This window comes from Theropithecus gelada, chromosome 3 (genome assembly GCF_003255815.1).
Source record: "Theropithecus gelada isolate Dixy chromosome 3, Tgel_1.0, whole genome shotgun sequence".
Taxonomy (NCBI): Eukaryota; Metazoa; Chordata; class Mammalia; order Primates; family Cercopithecidae; genus Theropithecus; species Theropithecus gelada.
In genome coordinates, this window is record NC_037670.1 from 2,276,594 (window position 1) to 2,300,650 (window position 24,057).

The window sequence follows — 24,057 nt, forward strand, 5'->3', positions numbered from 1 at the left end:
GAGACAAGAGTCTCACCCTTTCATATGGACATGAAGGGACTCATAGTCCTTGCCCTACTGTTGGTGTTTAATAACATATCAATGAAGGATCATGTCTGAATGAATTATGGAAGTTCAGGAACTAAAAGAGGAAGGTCCCAGAAACCGGGCTTTGGTTTATTTCTGCTACTATACTTGCTATTGAAACCAAGCAGACAACTTCATTTCTCTTGGATTCAGCTTTCTCATGTGTCAGGATGGGAGAGGAAGAGAGGCATTGGGCTAAATGTCATTCCGCTATCTGTACTTCGAATCTGGCTGACACACGTGAGGCAAATACTTAGATTTGTTGACAGTGGTTTCCTGGAGTGCTGTCTTGAACAATTCTGAGCAAGCTTAGCAAGAAAGTGTGTTTGAGTTGATTGGGTGTATCTGTCATGGAGAAGGAAGTAACGAATGGGGAGTGCTCGCAGGAACATTCCCCAAATGTTCCTCCTAAAAGTACTTATTTTTTAGGCTTGTTCTTCAGATTTACCCAATATCCTAAGCAAAATGCCTTCAATATGAAGTGAATATTGCTCGATTGTAGGGAACTTGTCCGTAATGTACTGAGAATGCAGATACAAATAAAAGAAGGTCTATATCAAATTTTATTTTCCACAAATTATGTTCTCTTAAACTTTCAGCTCAAGCTCTTGGACTCACTGAGGCAGTAAAAGTACCATATCCTGTTTGAATCAAATCCCGAGTTCCTGTATGTAGAAGCCTTGCCAGAGGGGATCCCCTTTCGAACCCCTTCTCGTTTGGAATTCCATGACTGGAAAGGATCCTTCGTGAGAGTAATAAAATCAAGTTTGTTGTTAAAAAGTAAGTTCTAGGCGGGACATGGTGGCTCACATCTGTAATCCCAGCACTTTGGGAGGCCGAGGCGGGCAGATCACCCGAGGTCAGAAGTTTGAGACCAGCCTGGCAAACATGGCGAAATCCCGTATCTGCTAAAAATACAAAGAATTAGCCAGGCGTGGTGGCGGGTGCTTGTAAACCCGGCTACTTGGGAGGCTGAAGCAGGTGAATCACTTGAACCTGGGAGGCAGAGGATGCAGTGAGCCAAGATCACACCACTGCACTCCAGCCTGGGTGACAGAGTGAGACTCTGCCTCAACAACAACAACAATAAAAAAGTAAGTTCTATTTGCCACTGTGGTCATTTCTGGGATTAAAACAATAAAATGACATTTCTACTAAAATGTTTTTCCAGCTAGAGGTGACAAGTGTGGCTGTAAGTCCTTGATGAAAAGCCTGGCTCTGAGCTGCGGTCCTGGCACTCTCCATGGACCCTGCATCCCATACCCAGTCGTCTTCATCAGTACAAGAATAGTGACCACTGCCTCCACGGTGTTCAGAGGCACTGTGGTGGCTCGCAGTATGCCTTAGTACTTGAATGAAGTTTAATCTGCTGGGTTTTATCTGCTCTGTTATTCCTGGGTCAGTCTTGTTAGGGACTAAATATTGACAATTGAGTTTCTTTCCTTTTTTTCCTTTTTGAGACAAAGTTTCACTCTTGTTGCCCAGGCTGGAGTGCAATGGCGCGATCTTGACTCACTGCAACCTCCGCCTCCCAGGTTCAAGTGATTCTCCTGCCTCAGCCTCCCGAGTAGCTGGGATTACAGGCATGTGCCACCATGCCTGGCTAATTTTTGTATTTTTCATAGAGACGGGGTTTCACCAAGTTGGTCAGGCTGATCTCAAACTTCTGATCTCAGGCGACCCACCCGCCTTAGCCTCCCAAACTGTTGGGACTACAGGTGTGAGTCACTGTGCCCGGCCTGATGATTTTTTTTATTATATCTGTGTTTCTGCAGAATTTTAGTGGCTGAAGAAAGTACACTAGTGTTAACTTTCTTTTTCATGATAGAAGTAATTTACTCTTCATACACTTACTTGCCAGTCATGGGAAGGAAAAGTCAGGATTTTCATCCACAGTGATAGGAATTATTGTGACATTACAGGATGACTCTGTGAACACCTTTAGGAAAAAACCCTGGTCATATCACAACCGTTTTACTAGCTGTGAGGCTACCATTGTACTGGCTACTGTACCATTTCTTGGTTTTCTAGACCAGAAATAGTTATTTTCTACTTGCCTCCTGTAATGGCTAATAAAATAAACACTAAAAGTAGAAGATTACCTGTACTTCATATTATATTTCGCTGCATTAAGACATTCTTTATCAGCATTCCTTAAATCACAGAATCATTGGCCACAATCTTTGTAGGACTTGCAGTTAGTTTCCTGGCTTTTTAAGGTATATTATTTAATGGACCTCTTTTTCTTTAAAAAAAACATTTTATTGGAAGTGTCACATTTGCAATCTCACTTCATGTTTCCATGGCTTTGTTGAGCCCCTTGTGGAGGATAACACTATAAGTTTAATTCTGCAGGTTTCCTTCTTTTTTTTTTTTCTTGAGACAGAGTCTCGCTCTGTCGACCAGGCTGGAGTGCAGTGGCGCAATCGCAATCTCGGCTCACTGCAACCTCCGCCTCCCGGGTTCAAGCAATTCTGCGGCATCAGTCTCCTGAGTAGCTGGGACTACAGGTGTGTGCCACCATGCCCAGTAAATCTTTTTTTTTTTTTTTTTTTTTTTTAGTAGAGACGAGGTTTCACCATGTTGGCCAGGCTGGTCTCAAATCAAAACTCCTGACCTTATGATCCACCCGCCTCGGCCTCCCAAAGTGCTGGGATTACAGGCATGAGCCACCACGCCCAGCCACAGGTTTCTTGGAAAAGAGCCAAACTGAATGAATGTTAATACTCTGCTCTTATAAAGCGTCTCCTTCTGTATTTTTTTCCTCCAATAGACTAAAGTAATTCTGTGCTTATTTTACAGACTAAAGTAATTCTGTGCTTATTTTACAGCTTCGCAGTCCCCAAAAAGACCATGAAGTCCTGAGAGTAATGAAAAGCTTCCTGACATTGAGGTCACTGTGGAAGGTAAGGGCCAGTTCTTGGCATGTTTCTGTTGATTCTCCAGTTTAATAGTTATGTCAATTCACTAGCTATGTGTTCATACAGATTAAGGTAACCAAACTCGTTGTACATGTGAACAACTAACTTTGATAAAGCTAAACTTCTGAATGTTTTAAATTGAAATCTTGAAAATCATTAACAGATAATAAATAACATGGATCACATCACAAACTGCACTCAAGAAAATCCCTAAAATGCTTTTCCTCTATTACAACAAATAAAGGTACAGAGGGTCATGTGGAATGTTTCTTTGTCTTTTGTCCTCTTTGTTTTTTCTATTCTTTTGAGGAAAGAAAGTTGAGGGGTGGTTTAAAAAGCAGTGCCTAGAATGAAAGTATTTCCTACAGCACCCTCTAGTGTACTTTCTTCTCTCCATTCCCACGGGGTCTGCAGGGTTCTCATCTTTTCATGTTCACAGTATTAAAATATCTCATACAATATCAAAACAGTTTCCAACCAACCCTCAAATATGGGTATTTCTTCCATCTCATAAATACCAAAGGAAATAGCTGCGTTAGGGTCATTCTTTTTTTTTTTTTTGGAGATGGAAGTCTTGCTCTGTCACCCAGGCTGGAATGCAGTGGCATGATCTCAACTCACTGCAGCCTCTGCCTCCCGGGTTCAAGCAATTCTCCTGCCTCAGCCTCCTGAGTAGCTGGGACTACAAGTGCATGCTGTGACGTCCAGCTAATTTTTTGTATTTTAGTAGAGACGGGATTTCAGCATGTTGCCCAGTCCAGTCTTGAGCTCCTGAGCTCAGGCAGTCAGCCTGCCTCAGCCTCCCAAAGTGCTAGGATTACAGGCATGAGCCATGACGCGTAGCCTAGGATCATTCTTTATGTCCTAGGTGTCAATTTTTTAAATAAGAGTTTGCAGTACTGGTGTTTAGTGGTGCAGTAATTTCCATTTAATCATCTGGCATACTCAGAGAGAGGATACCAAATGACTGAGAGTATACCTCACAGAGAGTATACCAGATGACTAAATGGGGACTACAACAAGTATTTAAACTCTTCATTCATTGATCCTGTTAAAGGAAAGATTATTTTATAACATAAACTCTTGGTTATGAATTAGATGTTTCTCCTATGAAAACTTGTAGGCATCTTTTAGCAACTTCATACCAGATTATTTCTGTTCAGAAGTACCAAGAGTTAAAAATACATTCAAACCTTTACTTTTCTCCTTTTGGAAAAGATCAGAGGATCAGAGATCTCTCCTCTACACAAGGTGCCATCCTTTCCTGAGGGAGCTCCTTGTAGAGTGTATGAGGTGTTCCTTTTGGTAAAAAGACACACTGCATGACCACAGAGACCTGAGCCTGAACCTATAAAGATTTGAACAAGGTGAACAATGACCCTATGTAAAACATGTGTCACCATGCCTGGCCTATGCTAGTCCTATATTCTTAGAGTTCTTTTTTTGGTAGCCAATCTCTATGCTGTTGCCCTGTTATAATTAATATTTTTTTATTTTAAATTTAACACTTTATACTTTTGAGTGGTTTATGTCTCGTTTGGACTCTGACAAATATAGAATTGATGCTAGGAAGGGTCCCAGGAGATAGACCCACACAACTGGGATTTGGGCATAGGTTTGGTTATCCAAGGGGCAGTGCTGAGCTCCTTGCCAATGGGAAATGGGATGCTGGTGAGTTCCAGGAAGTGACTTCACAATGATTCAAGCTACCACTTACTGTTGATTGTGATGAAATGCCAGCTGAGGCACATGCCTTGGGAGCTAAGTGGCTGCTGCATGTGACCGCTGTGAAGACTGGTGTGGGAAGGGTCCTTTTGGATGCACTTGAGCGGGGGCCCCGAATCCCTGGGTCACAGGCCTGTATTGGGCCACACAGCAGGAGGTGAGCAGTGGGTGGGTGAGTGAAGCTTCATCTGTATTTACAGCCGCTCCCCACATTACCGCCTGATCTCTGTCTCCTGTCAGATCAGCGGCAGCTTTAGATTCTCATAGGAGCACAAACCCTATTGTGAACTGTGCATGCGAGGGATCTACCTTGCTCTGTCCTTATGAGAATCTAATGCCTGATGATCTGTCACTGTCTCCCATCACCCTCATATGGGCCCATCTAGTTGCAGGAAAACAAGCTCAGGACTCCCACTGATTCTACATTATGGTGAGTTATATAATTATTTCATTATATGCTACAATGTAATAATAATAGAAATAAAGTGCACAATAAATGTAATGTGCTTGATATATCCCAAAACTGACCTTTGCTGCCCCCAGTCTGTGGAAAAACTGTCTTCCACAAAACTGGTCCCTGGTTCCCCAAAAATTGGGGACCACTGCACTTGAGCACTTACAGAGAGAAAAACAAAAAGCTCAAGTCTTTACCTTTCAGCATAAGTCATGGTCTAAGATCCAGAGAGCTTCCATGATAGCCCAAACACAATTCCTTATTTCTTGCATCCATAGGGCTGATATTATTGGAAATCAAACACAAACTTAAATGTGTGGGTTGCTGAATTACAATGACAGTTGAATCAGTTGAATTCACTGTGTCACCAAGGTTCTCAAGAGAATGTTAGGGCACTAATAAGTGAAGAATGGAATTTATTTATTTATTTATTTATTTTTTGAGACGGAGTCTCGCTCTGTCACCCAGGCTGGAGTGCAGTGGCCGGATCTCAGCTCACTGCAAGCTCCGCCTCCCGGGTTCACGCCATTCTCCTGCCTCAGCCTCCCGAGTAGCTGGGACTATAGGCGCCCGCCACCTCACCTGGCTAGTTTTTTGTATTTTTTTAGTAGAGACGGGGTTTCACCGTGTTAGCCAGAATGGTCTCGATCTCCTGACCTCGTGATCCGCCCGTCTCGGCCTCCCAAAGTGCTGGGATTACAGGCGTGAGCCACCGTGCCCGGCCTTTTTTTTTTTTTTTTTTGAGACAGTCTCCCTGTGTTGCCCAGGCTGGAGCACAGTGGGGTGATCTCGGCTCACTGCAGTCTCAACCTCCCGGGCTCGAGCTATCCTCCCGCCTCAGCCTCCAGGGTAGCTGGAACCACAGGTATAAGCCACCATGCCTAGCTAATTTTTGTGTTTTTTGTAGAAATGTGGTTTCACCACATTGCTCAGGCTGGTCTCAAACTCCTGGGCTCAAGCCATCTGCCCACCTTGGACTTCCCAAGTTTTGAGATTACAGGCAGGAGCCACTGTGCCTGGCCCTGTTCTCTTTTACACTAGTTTATTGTGAAGGCCTCCAGTTGTCTTCCTGACTTCTAGGCTTGCTCACTTCATCCTGTTCACAGAAGCCAGAAGAATTCTCCTAAAAGGCAAATTTGGGTCAAAATAGTCCTTGATTAAAACCTGCTGGTGACTGCCCATTGCCTTTAAGACAGAGTCAAACTAATTTGGCAACAGGACCTGGTAAGAGCTGGTCTCCGCTCACCTTCCCAGTTTTATCCCACACCACCCTCCCCATATCCCTACCCTCCAGCCACACGGAATGTAAATTTCCTTGGGGGACTTTACTGGTCCTGCAGGAAACCCTCTCCCTACCCCCATCATCACTCTTTCACTCTCATCATTGCTCATCTTTAGCCTCAGCCGAGATGTCTCACCCCACTCTCTGTGATGCAACAAGAAGCCCCTTGGGAGCGTTTCAGTCCCACTCTGTACTTCTGTCATGTGCTCATCACAGTCTGGTAAGTGTTGGCCTATGATTCCTAGATTAGTCCATTTTTCATTGCTGTAAGGAAATACCTCAGGCTGGGTAGTTTATAAAGAAAAAAAGGTTTATTTGGCTCACAGTCCTGCAGACTATACAAGTAGCATGGTGCCAGGCCGGGCACAGTGGCCCACACCTGTAATCCCGGCACTTTGGGATACTGAGGCAGGAGGATTGCTTGAGCCCAGAAGTTTGAAACCAGCCTGGGAAACATGGTGAGATCTTACCTGTAGTAAAAATGAAAAAAAAAAGGGCCGGGCGCGGTGGCTCAAGCCTGTAATCCCAGCACTTTGGGAGGCCGAGACGGGCGGATCACGAGGTCAGGAGATCGAGACCATCCTGGCTAACACGGTGAAACCCCGTCTCTATTAAGAAATACAAAAAAAAAAAAACTAGCCGGGCGAGGTGGCGGGCGCCTGTAGTCCCAGCTACTCGGGAGGCTGAGGCCGGAGAATGGCGTGAACCCGGGAGGCAGAGCTTGCAGTGAGCTGAGATCCGGCCACTGCACTCCAGCCTGGGCGACAGAGCGAGACTCCGTCTCAAAAAAAAAAAAAAAAAAAAAAAAAAAAAAAAAAAAAAAAGAAAAAAAAAAATAGCCAGGCATGATAGTGTACTGATGCATGCCTGTGGTTTCAGCTACTTGGGAGTCTAAGGTAAAAAGATCTCTTTAGCCCAGGATGTCAGTGTTGCAGTGAGCCATAATTACACCGCTGCTCTCTAGCCTGAGTGTCAGAGTGAGACCCTGTCTCAGAAAAAAAAAAAGCATAGTACCAGCATCCACTGGTGAGGACCTCAGGAGGCTTCCTCTCCTGGCGGAAGGTGAAGGAGGAGCCGGCATGTCACTTGTTGAGAAGAAGGAGCAAGGGAGAGGGGAGGAGGTGCCAGGCTCTTTAAACAATCAGCTCTCACATGAACTAGTAGAGAGAGAACTCACTCATTACCATGGGGAGGGCACCAAGCCATTCATGAGGGATCTGCCCCCATGACCCACACACCTCCCACGAGGCACCACCTCCAACATTAGGGATTTAATTTCAATATGAGATTTGAAGGAGACAAACATTCAAACTCTATCAATTTCCTGCTACCCTATAAGCTCTGTGAGGGCAGAAACTCTTTTTCTTTTCTTTTCTTTTCTTTTTTTTTTTTTTTTTCTGAGACAGAGTTTCACTCTTGTTGCCCAGGCTGGAGTGCAGTGCCGCGACCTCAGCTCACTGCAACCTCCACCTCCCAGGTTCAAGCGATTCTCCTGCCTGAGCCTCCTGAGTTACTGGGATTGCAGGCATGCACAATCATGGCCCGCTAATTTCTGTACTTTTAGTACAGAGACGGGGTTTCACCATGTTAGTAAGGCTGGTCACGAACTCCTGACCTCAAGTGATTCACCTGCTTTGGCCTCCCAAAGTGCTGGGATTACAGGCATGAGCCACTGCTCCCGGCCAAGGGCAGAAACTCTTATACCTTGTTCACTGCGCTTCCTTGGGCACCTATTATAGTGCCTGGTATGTAGTAGGAGCTCAAGAAGTGTTTGTTAGGGCCTGATGTGTTGGCTTAAGCCTGTAATCCCAGCACTTTGGGAGGTGGGGGCCAGAGGATTGCTTGTGCCTAGGAATTCAAGGCCAGCCTGGGAAACATAGTGAGACCCTCTCTCTACAAAAAATAATAAACTGGCCGGGCGTGGTGGCTCACGTGTGTAATCCCAGCACTTTGGTAGGCTGAGGTATGCAGATCACCTGAGGTCAGGAGTTCAAGACCAGCCTGGCGAACATGGTGAAACCCCATCTCTACTGAAAACATAAGAATTAGTTGGGCATGGTGACACACACCTGTAATCCCAGCTACTCGGGAGGTTGAAGAAAGGGAATCACTTAAACCCAGGAGGCAGAGGTTGCAGTGAGCCGAGATCATGCTGCTGCACTCCATCTAGCCTGGGCGACAGAGCAAGACTCTGTCTGGAAAAAAAAAAAAAGAAAAATTAATAAACTTAGCTAGGTGTGGTGTTACATGGCTGTAATCTCAACTACTTGGGAGGCTGAGGTGGGAGGATCACTTGAGCCCAGAAGATGGAAGCTGCGGTGAGCCAGCCCAGGTGATGGAAGCTGTGGTGAGCCATAATCACCTCACTGTACCTCAGCCTGTGTGACTCTGTCTCAAAAAAAGTAAAAAAAAAAAAAAAAGAAAAGAGAAAAAGAAAAAAGAAATATTTGTTGGGGAAAAAAAAAAAGAATGAATGAACAAGCAGAGTGTCAGGAGAGTACTGTGAATGTGGGTCCTGTCAGTAGAGTATAGGGACTTGGGCAGGAGCGGCTGGACTTGAAGAGCAGGTTGGTGGAGACCAGGTCATTCATCCTAAGCAGTTTGCCCTGTAGCATGTAGATGAAATATCCCACGTTGCCTGCTGGTGACTGAACTGGGCTTCCTGTTTCTGTGTTTGGTTTGACCATCACAGTGTTGAAGAACTGTTGAAGTGAGTACTTTATAGTTTGCTACAGTTTCCCCCGGTCTCCCACGTTAACTCTGGCCTCCTTCCCTCGTGTAGGTTGCCTGACCCATTGAGATCTGTGTTTGCTGTTCCTGTAGATGGGTGGGTATGAGGTGATTTAAGGAGGAAGATTTAATATATGAGTTATAGAAAGATAAATAGACTGGGCGCAGTGGCTAAAACCTATAATCCCAGCACTTTGGAAGGCCAAGGCGGAAGGATTAGTTTGACCCAGGAGTTCAAGACCAGTCTGGGCCACATAGTGAGACCCCCCTCTCTAAAAAAATTAAAAAATTAGCCAGGCATGGTGGCATGTACCTGTAATCCCAGCTACTCGGGAGAGTGAAGTGGGAGGATAGCTCGAGCCCAGGAGTTCAAAACTGCAGTAAGCGGTGATCTTGCCACTGCACTCCAGTCTGAGTGACAGAGTGAGACCGTATCTTAGGGAAAAAAAAAAAAAAAAAGCAAGAGAGAGAGAAATAGATCCAGCATTAGTAGGAGTGTGCTTTTGAGTGCTCTTTAGGATAAAATTTTATTTTAATATTTTTTCTTCTTTAAATTTTTTATATTCTAGCAAGCCATTTCTTCAACGAGGAGAAATTAATTTCATCCAAAGAGCCCTAGGAGCAAGGGCAGACTCAGAAAATCAGAGGCACTATAGTCAGTTTGAGCAGCTTATATCTTCAGACTGCTAAGCTGGCCAGTGCCAGGCTGGGTCTATTCTCTCCCCCTTTGATTTCTCAAACACAAAGCACCCTGCTGGAATCTCAAATTGGATCTGCAGTAGGTCACCATTAACTCAGCAGCCTGCTATGTTGTGAGTCCTTATGCCAGGAACTGTGCGGGATACAAAATGTAAGAGAAGGCTGGAATAGAGCATCTCCAGGGGAAACGAGAGCCAGAGATACAGTGGTGCCCCATGGAGACATCCAGCTGGTGTTTGGTAGTGCCTTGTGGAAAGGCTGTACTTTGGCAAGGTCTCCACATCTGCAATGTGGCCTTCAATATTATAGGTCCCCAAACTCCAGGTTTTTACATTCCCTGCATAGGTCAGGGTCGTAGGGAGTGAATCAATCATCCTAGCAGAACTCCCTGATTTTTAAGGCGGGCATTCCATTTATTAATTGACAAAGGAGGCATATTTCTCCTTTGGTAACCTGATGATTTAGGTCTTTTCCCTAGAGACTGCCTTTCCACATAAATGTTCTTGGAAAACTAAGCAGAGGATGAGGGAAAGGCTGTGAACAAGCTTGCTGGTCCCTCCCTGTCCTAAAAAAGAGCATACCTCTTCTGTAACCAGAAGACTTTTCACTAGTCCAGGCTGGGCAGACTGGGACAAGAGAGAGAGAGAGAGAGCTGACTGCAGCTTCCACTTCTGCAGCTTCTACTTCCATCCTCCCACTTCAACCTCCAAAGTAGCTGGGACTATAGGAATGTGCCACCGCACCAGCTCATTTTCTAATTTTTCATAGAGATGAGGGTTCACTGTGTTGCCCAGGCTGCTCTTGAACTTCTGGCCTCACGGGATCCTCCTGCCTTAGTCTCCCAATGGGCTGGGATTATAGGTATGGACCACCTCAGCTGACCTGCGGTGAGTTTTCAACAATGTGATTCCTCTTTTATAGAACCACCTAAGCTGAAGATTCCCTTGAGAACAAGGGCAAGCCTGTGGTTTCATGGCCTTTCTTCCATTTGTGGTTCTTGCCAAGTGGAATTTAAGTGACCTCTTATCAAGATGGATAAACCCAAGTTTCCCAGTGCTGGAATATAGAAAACGGATGGACAAGTAAGTCCCACTCAGCACCCATAGCCCCGACATGGGGACCTCAACACACCTGGGCCCCAGACATCACCTTTCACTGTGAGTAGCTCAGAGATGACACTTTTGGTTGTTAAATGCCCACTGGCAATATTTTATATAACAGCAAGTGAAGGAATAAATAGTCACCAAAACATTTTCTGTTCCCAATTCCAACATTAATTGGATGAGATAATTATTTTATGAAGAATTTTCATGTGGCACAGTCCTGGCCGTATCTTCAAGTGAACAGAAAAATTCTATTAAAAAATCAACCTTCTATCTCACTCTGTTGCCCAGACTGGAGTGCAGTGGTGTAGTTAAGGCTCTCTGCAACCACAACTTCCTGGGCTCAAGCAATCCTCCTGTCTCAGCTTCACAAGTAGCTGGCACTACAGGTGCTTGTCACCACACCGCACTAATTTCTCATTTTTCCTGTATGTGGATTCCACAGGACTGACTTCGAAAACTTGAGTATGGGTGGATTATGGTGTACACAGAAATGGGGGAGCTGGAACTAATCCCCCCCATATACCAAGGGACAAATTATATCTGTTTTTACAATTATACTGTAGGATGCATTATGTTCTATGACAATGGTAATTTTTAATGATAGTTTTTAATTGAGTGGAATTACCATAAAAATAATGAAAGTAGCAGCTAATATTTACTGAGCTGTTACTAGGTGCCTATAAATACAACAGATTTTTTAATTTCCCGTAAGTCTGCCTTATTCCACGTAACCACTCTATCTTAAATTACTCATGCTTGCTTTGGTAGCACATATACTAAAGTTGGAACAGTGGAGAGATTGGCATGGCCTCTGTGCAAGAAAGACATGCAAATTTGTGAAGCATTCCATATTTTTTTTAAAAAAGAGAAAAAAATTACTCCCAGATTTTCACTGGGTACATATGAACTTTTGTTTATGTTGAATTATATCCAAAGATGATATTTCCAGAAGTGAAATTACTGTGAAGGGCATGAGCATTCTTATTACACTTAATGTAAATTGTCGAGCTTTCAGGCATGGCGGCTGTCTGCCTATAATTTCAACACTTTGGGAGGCTGAGGTCGGGGGAGGATTGCTTGAGGCTAGGAGTTGGAGGAGGCAGTATAGGGAGTCATTGTCTATATTATCATTGTCTGCCAAGCTTTACTCTGGAAGGCTTTATATACAATTTAAACACCACTAATAGTATTAAAAAAATTGTCCATTTCAGGCCAGGCGCAGTGGCTCATGCCTGTAATCCCAGCACTTTGGTAGGCTGAGGTGGGTGGATCACGAAGTCAAGAGATCAAGACCATCCTGGCCAACATGGTGAAACCTCCTCTCTACTAAAAATACAAAAGCTGGCTGAGTGTGGTGGCCTGCGCCTGTAGTCCCAGGTACTTGAGAGGCTGAGGCAGGAGCATCGCTTGAACCCAGGAGGTGGAAGTTGCAGTGAGCTGAGATCGCGCCACTGCACTCCAGCCTGGCGATAGAGTGAGATTCCGTCTCAAAAAAAAAAGAAAATGCACATTTCATTGCACCTTTGCCAGCAAAGGGTATTATAATTTAACAAGTTATTTTTTTGTTTGACTGTTTTTAGTAAATAAAAGACCTAATATTTATTTTATTTGTCATATTTTAATATCTTTCCTTATGTTAGCTTATTGGCTTTATTTCTTCATTGTCCTTTTTTTATTTTTGAGACCAAGTCTCAACCTATCGCCAAGACTTCAGTGTAGTGGCACAGTCTTGACTCACTGCAGCCTTGACCTCCTGGGCTTAGGTGATCCTTCCACCTCAGTTGCTGAGACTATAGGCACATGCACCCATACCTGGCTAATTTTTTTGATTTTTAGTAGAGACGAGTTCTTGCTATGTTTCCCAGGCTGTTCTGGAATTCCTGGCTTTGAGCGATCCTCCCACCACCCCCTCCCAAAGTGCTGGTATTATAAGCGTGAGCCACCATGCTTGGGCTGTGTCTTTTCCCTTTATTTATAGGCTTAATGTGTCTTTTACTAATTTGATTATTTTTTAAAATAGTAAATACTTTTAAATAAAGAAGTGAAAAATTTCCTTCACTCTTTAGACCCACAATTTTATCTCAGGAAATAATTGCTGTTGCAAAAATGGGCCAAATTGGACATCACTTCACGTTTTCTTTGTGGACATCTATGCCAATACCTGTTGATCTATCTTAGTCCTTTTCATGGTTGCATAATATTTTATTATATAGATGTATCACAGTTTACCAGTCAGCCATGGTAGGCATTGAGGCTCCTTCTAATATTTGCTTTGAGCTCTTTAGATAATTAAAAATTAACCCCCTCAGCCAGGTGTAGCAGCTCACACCTGTAACCCCAACACTTTGGACAGCTGAGGTGGAAGAATAGCTTGAGGTTAGGAGATCATCACCAGCCTGGTCAACATAGTGACACTTTGTTTCTATTAAAAATTTTTTAAAAATGAGCTGGACATTGCAGTGCACCCCTGTAGTCCCAGCTACATGAGGGAGGCTGAGACTGGAGGATCACTCGAGCCTAGGAGGTTGAGGCTGCAGTCAGCTATGATCACACCACTTCACTCCAGCTTTGGTAACAGAGTAAGACTGTGTTTCTTAAATAAAATAAAAATTAGGTGGGAAGATTGCTGTAGTCCTGGAGGTAGAGGCTGCAGTGAGCTGTGATTATACCACTGCAGTCCAGCCCACGCAATACAGCAAAACCCTTTTTCAAAGAATAAAGTGAAATAAGATAAAAATTAACCCTTGGCTGGGCATGGTGGCTCAAGCCTGTAATCCCAGCACTTTGGGAGGCCAAGACGGGCGGATCACGAGGTCAGGAAATCGAGACCATCCTGGCTAACACAGTGAAACCCCGTCTCTACTAAAAAAAATACGAAAAACTAGCTAGGCGAGGTAGCGGGCCCTGTCGTCCCAGCTACTGGGGAGGCTGAGGCAGGAGAATGGCATAAACCTGGGAGGCAGAGCTTGCAGTGAGCTGGGATCCGGCCACTGCACTCCAGCCTGGGCGACAGAGCGAGACTCCGTCTCAAAAAAAAAAAAAAAAATTAACCCTTTATCATATTTCCCACTAACACCGTCCTGCCTACGTTTTTCCTAGAAGCCCTTGAATTTTGTTTTCTTTTCACATACCATTTAAAACTTTTAAGTACTGATGTCTTTCTGTTTCATTCCTCCTTTTTTTTTTTTTTTAAAGCATGTCTTTTTGTCACTTCCAGCTGAATCTACCATGAAAGACTTCAGAGTCCAGGAAGAGAGACTGACTGAGCAACATCTTATTCAGGTACAAAAAGACTTGGACTATAACTAAGAAATGATCAAATAAGAGTGCATGCATCAAGTGCATGGAAAGCACTTCTGGAGGGTGAGAGAAGCTTCCAGTTAAGGTGACATTGAAGCCGGGTCCTGAAAGATGAGGAAGACTTGTATGAGAGTGGAGAGGGAAGGGGGAGGTGGAGGGATGGGATGGAGTGAGCTGCTCAGGCAGAGAAACCAGCACTGTAAAGACCTGGACAATGAAGATGGCACATTTTGTTCAGGGAGTGGTGAATTAAGTGTGGGGGGAATGCTTTGGAGAGACAGTAATTTGCTTGTATGAAATTTTGCCCGAGAGACCTCATTACAGTTTCTAATCTTTTGATGTTATCATGCATCACTGTCCTTGTCAAATAGTTTGGAATAGGTATGGTGATCACAGTAACATCAAGCATAATATTTCGTTAGTTCTCAGAAATAGAGAAGAAGATGTGATGATGGAAGAAGAGGTCAGAGAGGGAGATTTGAAGATGTTGCAGTTCTGGCCTTCAAGATGGAGTTGGGGCCATCTTCAAGGTGAGTCAAGGAATGGGGTGGCTTCTAGAAACTGGAAAAGGCAAGGGAGCACATTCTCTCTAGAGCCTCCAGAAGCAATGCAGCCCCTCTTACACCTTGACTTTAGCCTTAATAGGCCTAGTTTGGGCTTCTGGTTCCCAGAACTATAATAGGGTAGATTTGTGGTGTTTTAAGGCACTAAATGTAGGGTAGTTTGTTGCAGCAGCAAGAAGAAATGAACATGAGCCAGGGGCAGTTGCTCACACCTGTAATCTCAGCACTTTGGGAGGCTGAGATGGGAGCATCGCTTGAGCCCAGGAATTTATGACAAGCCTGGGCAACATAGTGAGACTTCTTATTGGAAAAAAAAAAAAAAAAGTAGCCAGATGTTGTGGCATGCACTTGTAGTCTCAGCTCCTAGGGAGGCTGAGGTGGGAGGATTGTTTTAAGTCTGGGAGGTTGAGGTTACTGTGAGCTGTGATTGAGCCACTATACTCCAGCCTGGGCAATAGAGCAAGACCCTCTTTCAAGAAAGAAAGAAAGAGAAAAGAGAGAAAGAAAAAAAAGAGGGAGGGAAGGAAGGAAGGAAGGAGGGAAGGAGGGAGGGAGGGAGGGAGGGAGGAAGGGAGGAAAAAGAGTGGTGAGGGTTGACCTCATTAGTGAAAATTGAGCAAAAGCTTGAAGCTGGTGATGGAGCTGGCCAAGGTGCTGAGGGAAGAGCACTGTAGGCTGAATCAACAGGATAAAGGCATTAGGAAACTCCCTGGTGAGTCCGAGGCTCTGGAAGGAGGCCAGTGCAGCAGAGAGAGAGAGGGAGAGAAGTAAGGGAGGAGGCCAAAGTTGCCGGGCGGTGATCAGTATAGATTGTGTAAGCCCTGGGAGGCTATTGCTGAGGCTTTGACTTTTACTCTGACTGAAATGGGAACTGCAGGAGCGTTCTGCGTAGAGAGGCGACATGATCTGTCTCCTGATTTAAAAGCACCCCCTGGCTGCTGAGTTGAGAAAGACTGTGGGAAGATTTGGGTAGAAGCATGGGGGCCAAACTGTGGCAGCATCCAGGTGGGAGATGGTAGTGGTCCTGACCAGGGTCATGGCGGTGGTGAGAGATGGTCAGAACCTGGATAGATGTTGAAGTCAGCCAATAGGATTTCCTGAGAGACTGGATGTGGGCTGTGAGATAAGGCAGGAGTCAAGGTTGAGCTTGATTCTAATTGAATTATTAAGTAATTTTTAAAAACACTGCTTCCTTTCTCAATCCTACCAAGTAAAGGATGCTACATGAAAGAAATCTCAAGTCAGACCAGGTGCAGTGGCTCACACCTATAGTTCCAACACTTTGAGAGGCAGAGATGGGAGTGTGTGTTTTAAGGCCCAGGAGTTTGAGAGCAGCCTGAGCAACATAGCAAGACCTCCTCTCTACAAAAATAAAGAAATTTAATAAAGTAAAATAAATACAGCTGAGCATGGTGCTGTGTACCTATCGCCCCAGTTACTCAGGAGGCCAAGGTGGGCAGATCTCTTGAGGCTAGGAGTTTGAAGCCAGCTTGGGCAACATAGCAAGACTTCTCTCTTTAGAAAAATTTTTTACAAAATAGCCTAACATGGTGGCACTTGCTTTTATTCCCAGGTAGAGGTAGGCTGAGGCAGGATGATCTCTTGAGTTCAGTTAAACGAGGCTGCAGTGAGCTATGATTTTACCACTGCACTCCAGCCTGGGTGACAGAGTGGGATCCTGTCTGAAAATACAAATACAATTAAAATGAAATTTCAAGTCAGACCAGTCCCTTCTAGGCTGTGGAGGCCTTGCAACCGTATAGCCACGTGATTGGGTTTGTGTGGCTGTGGATGAGGGGACCCCTGCCCAATTGTTGTTGGCTATATAATCAGTTTATTTTAATTATAGTAATCAAATATATTTCCTCATACTTGATGGTCTCAGATATGTGTGGGTTTTGGAATTCTCCTTGGTACAGGTTGTAACATCTTACTGGTTTCATCATTCCATAATTTTTTATTTGATCAGTTTTTAATAAGATCAGAATTGACATTAGACTACCTAATCAGTTTTGATAATGAGAAAATGAAATTGTGAATGAGAAAATGAAATTATGTTGTTTGCAGTTTATCCAAGATTGGTTTAATATTGGTTAAACCTAATCAATACTTGAACAAATGCAAAATTAGAGCTTCTTTGTCATGAATAACTTTGTCATTCTTTTTTGTAGTCTTTAATAAACAGCTGCTATCATTGCAGATTTGCTATTCAGGCACTTAGGAATTTTTCACTAGAAGGCATGTAAAGAAAGACCATGGGCATTTGTAATGAATTTAGCATTCATTGTTTGACTGCATGACTGTCCCTAGAGCTATAGCTTTACTAATGAATTTTTCAGAAGCCACTTTACCAGCAACTGGGCCTAACCAGCCACTTAAACTCTCATTATTCAGTCCTCTTTTATTCTTGTCTATTTCTCCTCAAACTTGGCTATACTCACAAAGTGACAAAAACTTGCATTTCTTTTCTTTCCTTTTTAGAGACAAGGTCTTGCTCTGTGTCCCAGGCTGCAGTACAGTGACATGATCATGGTTCACTACAGCCGCAAATTCCTGGGCTCAAGCAATCCTCCCACCTCAGTCTCCCAAGTAGCTGAGACTACAGACATGTGCCGCCATGCCCAGCTAATTTTTTATGGTTTTTTTTTTTTTTTTTTTTCCCCGTAGAGATGGGATCTTGCTAGGTTGCTCAGGCTGGTCTCAAATTCCCGACCTCGAGTGATCCTCCTGCCTCAGCCTTCCAAAGTGCTGGGATTACAGGCAGGCATGACCACCTGTGCCCAGCCCCTTATTATTATGTTTTAAAATAATAACTTTATTAAAATATGATTCACATACCATTCAATTTATTTATCGAAATCTGCAATTCAGAATGTTTTAGAATATTCACAGAGCTGTGCATCGATCACCACAGTCACTTTTAGAACCGTTCATTACTCTACAGAGAAATCTGCACCCCTTAGCCATTACCTCCTACTCCCCCAACCTGCCTTTGCCCCCAGCCTTAGGCAACCATGGATTCATTTTCTGTCACTATAGGTTTACCTAATCTGGACAAATAGAATTGTACAATAGGTGTTCTTTTGTGGCTTTTTTCCCTCTTAGCACAATGTTTTCAAAGTTCCTTTATGTCATAGGGTGAATCAGTATTTCATTTTTTCTATGGCTGAATAATATTCCATGGTAGAGACACACTGCATTTTGATGATCCATTTATCAGTTGGTGGACATTTGGGTTGTTTCCACATGTTGGCTGTTATGCTGCTATGAAGATTGTTGTACAAGTTTTTGTGTGGATATGTATTTTTATTTCTCTGGGATATATGCCTAGGAGTGAAACTGTTGCATTATATTTTACATTTAGCCTTTTGAGAAACTGCCAGACTGTTTTCTTTTTTTTTTTTTTTTTTTTTTTTTTTGAGACGGAGTCTCGCTCTGTCACCCAGGCTGGAGTGCAGTGGCCAGATCTCAGCTCACTGCAAGCTCCGCCTCCCGGGTTCACGCCATTCTCCTGCCTCAGCCTCTCGAGTAGCTGGGACTACAGGCGCCTGCCACCTCGCCCAGCTAAGTTTTTTTTGTATTTTTTAGTAGAGACGGAGTTTCACTGTGTTAGCCAGGATGGTCTCGATCTCCTGACCTTGTGATCCGCCCGTCTCGGCCTCCCAAAGTGCTGGGATCACAGGCTTGAGCCACCGCGCCCGGCCAAACTGCCAGACTGTTTTCTAAAGTGACTACACCAGTTGGGTGCAATGGCTCACACCTATAATCCCTGCTACTCAGGAGGCTCAGTTGAGACTATGGCTTGAGTCTACAAGTTCAAGACCAGCCTCGGCAAGACAGTGAGACCCTGTCTTGATTAAAAAAAAAAAAAAAATCCAGTTAAAATAGACAAGAAAAGAAATACCCAAACAAAGTGGTTACACGATTTTATGTTCCCACCAGTAATGTATGTGGGTTCCAATTCCTCCACATCTTCACTGACATTTTTTTTTTCCAGACAGGGGCTTGCTCTCTCAGGCTGCAGCACAGTGATGCCATCACAGTTCACTGAAGCCTTGACCTCCCAGGCACAAATGATCCTCTCATCTCAGCCTCCTGAGTAGCTGGGAATTATAGGTACATGCCATCATGCCTGGCTAATTTTTATATTTTTTTGAAGTGATGGGGTTTTACCATGTTGCCCAGGCTGGTCTCTTACTCCTGGCCTCAAGTGATCTGCCCACCTCAGCCTCCCAAACTTCTGGAATTACAGGCTGAGCCACTGTTCCTGGTCTTCACCAACATTTGTTATTATCTGTTTTTTTTTTTATTTGTACCTTAAAGTAGTGTAAGAGCAAGTGTTTTCAATTATAGTAAACAAAAAATATAATCCCAGGGCATTTGGATGCTGAGACAGGAAGATCTCTTGATGCCAGGAGGTTTTGTTTGTTTGTTTGTTTTTGAAACAGAATCTCACTGTGTTGCCCAGGGTGGAGTGCAGTGGTGCAATCTCAGCAGACTGCAGCCTTCACCTCCCAGGTTCAAGCGATTCTCCTGCCTCAGCCTCTTGAGTAGCTGGGATTACAGGTACACGCCACTACTGCCCAACTAATTTTTGTATTTTTAGTAGAGACGGAGTTTTGCCTTGTTGGTCAGGCTGGTCTCAAACTTCTGACTTCAGGTGATCCCCCCCCACCGCCTCATCTGCCCAAAGTGCTGGGATTAGAGGCATGAGCCACTATGTCCGGCCTGTTGCCAGAAGTTTTAGACCAACCTAGCAAGACCTCATCTCTACAGAATATTTAAAAATTAACCAGATGTGTTGTTGCCTGCCTATAGTCTCTTTTACGTTTTGAGACACGGTCTGGCTCTGTCAGCCAGGCTGGAGTGCCTCGTATGATCATGGCTCACTGCAGACTGAAACTCCTGGGATCAAGTGATCAGTCCTCCCACCTCATCCTACCAAGTAGTAGGGACCACAGGTGTGTGCCACCTGGGGTCCTGCTGTGTTGCCCAGGCTGGTTTTGAGCTCCTGGCCTCAAGCAATCCTCTCACTTTGGCCTCCCGAAGTGCAAGGATTACAGGTATGAGTTACCATGCCTGGCCCCTACCCTGCCTATTGAGAACCAAAAGAAGGAACCTAATTCTCCTTAGCTCAACTAGAGCCATTTCCCGATTGGTTCATCAGCAAGGAGCTGGTTATTGAGCTGTCCAGGCCTCTCAAGCCACACAGAAATGAGGTGAGGGAGTTTCCCTGCTGCTCCACTCTGTGAGGAGTTGGAGGATGATGTTTACTTGTTTGCAGAGAGAGATGTCTTGTAGGCATCTTAGGATGGAGGGAACCCTGATTCCAATGTCCTTTTGTTTTTTTCTTTAGAAGCAGGACCTGGCTCTGTCACCCAGGATGGAGTTCAGTGGTCCAATCGTGGCCCATTGTAGCCTCAAACTCCCAGGCTTAAGTGGGAACATCCTCCCACCTCATCCTTCCCAGTAGCTGGGACTACAGGTTAGCACCATGACACTTGGTGAATTTTAATTTTTTTTTTTTTTTTTTTTTGTAGAGATGGGGCCTCGCTATGTTACCAAGGCCAGCCTTGAACTCCTGCACTCGAGGGATTTTCCTGCCTTGGCCTCCCAAAGTATTGGTAATACAGGCATGAGCCATTGTGCCCACCGTCTCTGGTTCTTAACCTTCTGCCTCCCTCTTCCACATTTAAAGAACCCTTGTAGCCGGGCGCGGTGGCTCAAGCCTGTAATCCCAGCACTTTGGGAGGCCGAGACGGGCGGATCACGAGGTCAGGAGATCGAGACCATCCTGGCGAACACGATGAAACCCCGTCTCTACTAAAAAGTACAAAAAAACCTAGCCGGGCGAGGTGGCGGGCGCCTGTAGTCCCAGCTACTGGGGAGGCTGAGGCAGGAGAATGGCGTGAACCCGGGAGGCGGAGCTTGCAGTGAGCTGAGATCCAGCCACTGCACTCCAGCCTGGGCGACAGAGCGAGACTCCGTCTCAAAAAAAAATAAATAAATAAAAATAAAAAAAATAAAGAACCCTTGTAATTACATGGGCTCACCCAGATACTGCCAGATAATCTTGTTTTAAGGTTGGCTGATTAGCAACATTAATTTCATCTGCACTCTTAATTCCCCCTTCCTATGTAATTATGCAGTATAACATAGGACATGAGCAGTTGATGGGGGGGTGGGTCATTACTTTGGCTACCAGAGTGACTATTTTGTGCCAGGTACTGAACTAAGCACTGGTGAATTAAACATGAATAACACACACTCCCTAATCTCCATTCATTTTTGGGAGGAGCACCTCGCTTACCGTGCTCCTGAGAATCAGGGGAGTCAAGGAAGGCTTCCAGGAGGAGGTGGTGCTAAAACGGACAAGTGACAGAGGAGCCAAGCTAGCCAGGAAGAGAGTAGAGGTTTAAGGGGAAGCGTATTCTAAGCAGAGGGCATCACCCACTTCAGAGGCTCCCAGAGGGGAGAGAGTGGGCATTCAGGGGGCAGATGAGGCTCAGCTGGACTCCATAGCAGGTAAAATGGAGAGGGGTAAGCAGTGAGGCTGCCTTGCAAGGCAGGCTAGAGCAGGGGCTGTTAAGGAGTTTGGACTTAATCCCAAAGAGTAATGTACACAGGGGAGTAACGTGATGAGATTCATGTATTAGAGACATGGCCCAGGCTGCTGTATAGAGAAGGCACCAGGGGGAGCAGATGGCTCAGTGGGTATGCTGGAGACCTAAAGCAGGGGACACACTGATTTTAGGGAGAGTTTTGTGTTTTTTTTTTTTTTTTTGAGACGGAGTCTCGCTCTGCCGCCCAGGCTGGAGTGCAGTGGCCGGATCTCAGCTCACTGCAAGCTCCGCCTCCCGGGTTCATGCCATTCTCCTGCCTCAGCCTCCCGAGTAGCTGGGACTACAGGCGCCCGCCACCTCGCCCGGCTAGTTTTTTGTATTTTTTAGTAGAGACGGGGTTTCACCGTGTCAGCCAGGATGGTCTCGATCTCCTGACCTCGTGATCCGCCCGTCTCGGCCTCCCAAAGTGCTGGGATTACAGGCTTGAGCCACCGCGCCCGGCCAGGGAGAGTTTTTTAAAATAGAAGAAGTTTGAGTAATTTAAATGCTGGTAGGAAGGAGCTAAAAGCGGGGGATAGGTTAAAGATACAGGGAGGTGGGAGGAAGAACTGACAAGTGAGGTTCCAGAGAGGGCAGGAGAAGAGGAGATTCTCATAGAGGGATTAGCATTCTCTCCTCCCCTCCCCTCCCCTCCCCTCCCATAAGACAGGTTTTCACTCTGTCACCCAGGCTAGTGTGTAGTGGCATGATTTTGGTTCACTGCAGCCTAGACTTCCCAGGTTCAAGGGATCCTCCCACCCTAGACTCCCAGGTAGCTGGAACTACAGGTGTGCACCACCACCACAGCTGGCTAATTTTTTTTTTTTTGGTAGACACAGGGTCTCACTAAGTTGCCCAGCCTGGTCTCCAACTCCTGGCCTCAAGCAGTCCTACCTAGGCTTCCCAAATTACTGGGATTACAGGCATGAGCCACCATGCCTGGCCTCTGCTAGTTTTGTATTCTCCAGAGTTGTCTGTAGTTTGTGCTAGTGTGTCACTCGTTATGCTGATCCTGTGTTATAATTAATACTTTTTATTTTAAATTTATTTATTTATTTATTTTTTTTGGTACTGGGTCTCAGTCTGTCACCGAGGCTGGAGTGCAGAGGCACAATCTCTGCTCACTGCGACCTCCACTTCCAAGGCTCAAGCAATTCTCTGTCCTCAGCCTCCCAAGTATCTTGGATTACAGGTATGTGCCACCACGCCTGGCTAATTTTTGTGCTTTTTGTAGAGACAGGGTTTCGCCATGTTTCCCAGGCTGGTCTCAACTCCTGAGCTCAAAGCAATCCACTCGCCTCGGCCTCCCAAAGTGCTGGGATTACAGGTGTGAGCCACCGTACCCATTCAGTTTAAACTTTTGAGTGGTTTTATATTTTCTGATTGGGCTCCTAGAAATACACAATTGATGCTAGGAAGGGTACCAGGAAATAGACCCACAGAGATGGGATTTGAGCATAGGTTTGGTTATCCAAGGAGCAGTGCTGAGCTTCTTGCCAATGGGACATGGGATGCTGGTGATTTCCAGGAAGTAACCTCACAGTGACTCAAGCTACCACTTACTTTTGATTGTGATGAAATGCCAGCCGAGGCATGTGCCATGCAAGCTAACGAATGCTATGCTTCACCACTGCAGCAGTAAGATGACTCTGAAGAATGGCATGGAACAGATCCTTTCGAATGCACCTGAGCAGGGGTCTCCACCACAGGGCCACAGAGCTGGAGAGGAGCAGCGGAAAAGTGAGGGGAAACTTCATTTGTGTTTACAGCCCCTCCCCATGGCTCACATAACCACCTGAGCGCCATGTCCTGACAGGTCCAGGTCCGACCTTTCAGTGACCTCTTTAGGCTCATCTCATGCCTCACCGCGACCTCACCAAGCCAGGCTCCTGCTTTTCGTCAACCTCTGCAGCAGAGACCCAGCTCTGCGTCCTGATGGCCTCTTTAGGCCCAGCTCATTTCTCACAATGGCCTCTTTAGGCCCAGCTTTTCCCTTTTGGTGGCCTCTTCAGGCCCAGTCGGCCTCCCGCGGCCCAGCTACAGCCTCCCAGCCTCCTCTCCAGGCCCAGCTCTCTCTCGTGGTTGCGCCTACAGGCCCAGCTCCTGCCTCCAAACAGCCTCTTTTGACTCGGGTCCTGCCCAGCTCCTGGCAGCCTTGGTAGGCCCGAAACCTCCTCCTGTCTAGATCTCCAGGCCTAGCTCTTGCCTCGCAGCGGCCTTCCCAGGCCCAGCTCTTGCCTCACGGCCGCCTTCCCCAGCCACGTTCTTGCCAGGCTCCCGGCAGCCTCAACAAGCCCAGCTCCTGCCTCACACTGGCCTCTCTAGGCCTGGCTTCTACCTCACAGTGGCCTCTCCAGACCTAGCTCCTGCCCACCCCGACGGCGTCTCCTGGACCAAGGCTTTCTCAAGTCGGCCCCTCCAGGCCCAGCTCCTGCCTCCCGCCGATGGCCTGTGCAGGCCCAAAGCATCCTGAAGTTGGCCTCGCCAGTCCCAGCTCCTGCCTGTCGTCGGCCCCTGGAGGCACGGCCTCTGCCTCCTCGCAGTGGACCCCCCAGGCCCAGTTCTTGCCTCAGCGTGGCCACCTCAGGCCAAGCTCCTGCTTGTTGGCA

The 24,057-nt window shown here is 45.7% G+C and overlaps 1 pseudogene; it reads left to right on the forward strand.

Annotated features, from left to right (window-relative positions):
• The first annotated feature begins 11,739 nt into the window (after positions 1 to 11,739).
• Positions 11,740 to 11,839, forward strand: LOC112621891 (annotated as a pseudogene).
• The last annotated feature ends 12,218 nt before the right edge of the window (positions 11,840 to 24,057 follow it).